The sequence below is a fragment of the Ascidiella aspersa genome, chromosome 6 (genome assembly GCF_963924565.1).
Source record: "Ascidiella aspersa chromosome 6, kaAscAspe10.2, whole genome shotgun sequence".
Classification (NCBI taxonomy): Eukaryota; Metazoa; Chordata; class Ascidiacea; order Phlebobranchia; family Ascidiidae; genus Ascidiella; species Ascidiella aspersa.
Genome location: NC_139452.1, coordinates 2,089,785 through 2,094,290, shown reverse-complemented (window position 1 = coordinate 2,094,290; position 4,506 = coordinate 2,089,785).

Genomic DNA, 4,506 nt, shown 5'->3' with positions numbered 1-4,506 from the left:
TTGAAGATCTAAAATATTTATTATGTTTTGTCGGTCGTTCGTATCAACAACTTAATAAGTTTGAAAATGCGGTGAAATGCTTTAAACAAGAAATCGAATTTCTTTCGACGTCGGATCCCGATAAAGATGCAGCAATGTGTATTGCAGATTGTCACAAGAGAATCGGTGAATGTTATTTGCAGATGAAGCTTCATGACAAAGCAATACAGAGTTCAAAAACAGCAATCAAGATGTGGAGAAAAATCGACGATCCTTTGGCGAGTAAGATAATTAAGGAATGCGACAAAACAATAAAACTTGCAAGACGTGGTTTGAAACTGAAAAAATAAACTTCTTTCTAACTGTTGCTGCTCATTTGAAACCTTAAATGGTGGCCAAATCACATTTGAAACCTTAAATGGTGGCCAAAGCTCTGGCCTACAGACATGTACTTTTATTAGAAATTATTATAATTAAAGCGTTAAAACAAAATATGAAAGCTCATAATGCTTACTTTTGAATCCTATTCAGCCTCTTAAAGGTTTCTTATTGGTAAATTATTTGCAGTTGTCAAAAATTTGATCTGTAGAAGCCTAATATAAAATTTCGAAAATGTATATATGAGTGTTGTTCACCAATTGTTCTTTAATTAAAATTGACACAAATTAAACTTTATTAAGTTTTTTTTCGAAGATTCTATAAGGTTGTAAGAGTAATTAGGATAGGGTAGAGATTTTATTATGACGAAAAATTTACACAAAAACCTAATAAATATTAGTTTACTAACTTTGTTGATAGTTCAGTTGGTAGAGCAGTGGTCGCCTATTCCCGCATACAAGTTAAATATCAAGCGATTTCAAGCGAACTAGAGTTCCTAAAATATCAAAAATCTCACATTATAGAACCCAAGCCATTGTTTGGCAACACGCGTCACAATACAGCGCAGCGCTCGGCATTGTTACGTAACACCTTCCCTTTTTATGTGTCTCGAGTCTGTGAAGAGAGATCGAAATCAACTTTCACAGAATGGACGAAATTGAGTCACACGAAAATAATTGATTATTTCAATTAGTACTGTTGTCTCTAAGTGCAAATATATTTTAAAATGATTTTTAATAGTTTTGCAACAGATTAAATTACTCGTAATTGGTTCATTCACCATCTGAACTGAAAACAAACTTAAGAATTCACAAAATTTCCTCAAACTACGAAACTTACTCTAAACATGACTCGGCAATTTTATTTGCCCCCACCGAACTTTTTTACAGCGGTGACCTTTAACCTACTTTGCCGGCATTATACGAGTGCGTGTATCGAGTATGAAGGTGTATTTATGTGCTTGTTTATATTATGTCTGGGTGTTTTTTTGTGATGCAAATTGCTGGTTGGGCGATCACTTTGTAAACGTCGCTGTTTGTGTTGATTGATGAAAATGAGAACAATCGTGAAGTTAATATAATTTATTTGCGTTAGAATTAAGTATTTATGGAGAAATGTCCTCTTTGCTTACATCCCAGTATCATGGAAAAACTACCATGGTATCTATGAAACTAGAACACGTGCGATAAAAAATATTTACCTCCAGGAAATGAGTAAAGAATTTGCATTGTTAAATCAAATGACAACAGGGTAAATTAAACCAGAAGTTTTAACTAAATATGTTACAATTAAAAAGGTCAAATTATCAAAATTAGTGAAATTCTACAGCGTTTATGTCAACCAAAATAAAAAAGCTTGAATAGTTTATTTAAATTGACTCAAAATCCCTTGTATTGTGATTAGGTGGTTTAGGTTTCACTTGATTCCAGTAATAAAACAGTAATTGGAAAAACATCAACGTCAAAATAAAACTGAATTTTGAACCAAATTTAGACTAGCAAATAAGTGTCGCAATAGCATATTATCGAATAAAGGCCTAAGCCCTTTAAAATATGAAAAAAAAAAATATATGAGATGAAAAAATTAAAATATGCCTAAAAAACTTGTAACTAACCTAAAACCCTACCCTCAACATCATCACTAATCCTAACAATTCCAACTCTAACCCGAACGCTAGCCCCTTCCTATTAACACTCATCAACCCAAACAAGTTCAATCATCCGGTGCGTCCAACGGTGGCGTTTAGAGCAACTTTTTGAGACGTTTTTAGAGATGACGTCATAAGTTACGTCACGTTTTGCGCGAACACAGCTCGTTTGCTTCTAAAACAGTGAACTACCCAACAAGACTGCCCTCGTGCTCTAGAACGGTTTGCATCGCAAACAAAAGAAATGCCCCTCCAAGGCCAAAACAATAAGTCATTAGTAGGGCCCGCTAAAGTCAATAAAGTTAAAAGAAATTTTTTTTAAGGTTAAAAAATGGCCCTAGTGATTAGTAGTGAAAACGTAAAAGTATAACAGCAAGATACGAACTAAGGCAAGGAGTGAAGTGCATTGAAGCAAAGTAAATTAAACAAAAGAAAACCAGCTACTTTTAAAACATCTGCTGTTCTCCAGTGAACATGTGCGCAAATATGCAAGTGAAATCTCAGGTTAATCACGCGAAGCACAAAACAAATCTTTTTTAAGAAGTGGCATTAAATGATAATTTGGAAACAAACTGCATTTAGAGTTTGTGGCAAAAATAGTTTATGATTCCACACATGACAAAACATGCAATCGTATGCATATAGCGCCTTTGGGCTGACATATTGCATAAAACGGTCAAAAAAGGAGGAAAATAATAAGTTCGCAAAGTCCAGAAATTTGGTATTTGCACCCTAAATGCTGGAAACAACATGTTTATGTCGGGTGAGGACATGGCCTCGTGGCCACCCCCTGGGTCTGACCCATGGTAGCTTTACAATATCGCGTTTAAAGCAATCAGCATCTTAAGTGAGTTGCTGTGTTGGAGATTTATAATGAAGACGTCATAAAACACGGGTGGCAGCCTTGTTTGTGTTAGATGAAGCCAATAAGTAAACACATCAATTTTTTTACAGGGTTTATATTTGTGAGGCTTTCATTAAAATGACTGTGGTGAGTTGTGGTTAGAAATCTCGAATCAAAACGTAACGTTTACACAAGAAAAAGTGCGAAGTTTCAAAGATATCAAGGTTCGTCTGATTTGTCGATAAAAATAATGTAATGTTAAGGAGCCGCAATTGTTATCCACAAGCTAGGGCCACAAATATCGACAAATAAACGATAAATTAACTGCTGTGTGCAAAAATGAAACATCTCTCATTCGCAGCGCCGTGTTGTTCTGACAGCCTTGCTCAGATAAAGCTTCAGCCATTTGATCGCGGTTAATTAATCGAGCTCAAGGGCGACATCGAGCGGTTGAAGTGACACTTGTACGAGTTCTTGATTTTTAAGAAGCTTACAAGATTTATCCTTAAAAAATATTTTAAAAATATTTGTTAAATTGCTTCATTTGATTGTTCAGTCACGATTATTTACTTTGGCCTTCACTGGACGAAATACCCGGCGTTGCCCAGTTAAATAGATTACTTAGCAGTTAATTTCTAAATATTTACAATAATACGACAAAAAAAATAGTTTGTGAATGTTTTAGTGCGTTTTATTTTAAGATAACCTTTATATAACCAGCTAACCTTGCTCAGATTAAGCTTCAGCCATTTGATCGCGGTCAATTAATCGAGCTCAAGGGCGACATCGAGCGGTTGAAGTGACACTTGTACGAGTTCTTGATTTTTAAGAAGCTTACAAAATTTATCCTTAAAAAATATTTTAAAAATATTTGTTAAATTGCTTCATTTGATTGTTCAGTCACGACTATTTACTTTGGCCTTCACTGGACGAAATACCCGGCGTTGCCCAGTTAAATAGATTACTTAGCAGTTAATTTCTAAATATTTACAATAATACGACAAAAAAAAATAGTTTGTGAATGTTTTAGTGCGTTTTATTTTAAGATAACCTTTATATAACCAGCCAACCTTGCTCAGATTAAGCTTCAGCCATTTGATCGCGGTCAATTAATCGAGCTCAAGGGAGACATCGAGCGGTGGAAGTGACACTTGTACGTTATCTTGATTTTTAAGAAGCCGCGTGGCGCGAACAACAACGATGGTCTCTTTCTTGGGCGAATGTAGCTCGCTTGCTCCCAAAACAGCGACCATATCATATCACAAAAACAAGACTAATCTCGTTCTCCAAACCGGTTTGCAAACGAAGGAATGTCACTTCAAGGCTAAAACAGTAAAATAATGAGTAATTAGGAGTGTAAAGGTAAAAGGCTAGTGACAAAAAAAGATGTGAAGTAAAGTAAAGTGAAGCGAAGCGAAGCAAAAGGAATGAAAATTAAACTTTTCTGTTCCAATGAAAAGTCGTATAAGTGCACCAGAAGCGAACATAGAGACATTTTGATAAATAATGAAAAACATATATTGAGATATAATTAAATAAAAAAATTCAACTTTATTTTATGTAAACTAATAACTTTAAATTTTATAAAAATTGTAGGGGCAGCTAGAATAAAAAAGCGATTTTGTTACGAAATTAAACATTTACACAAATCTTAGTA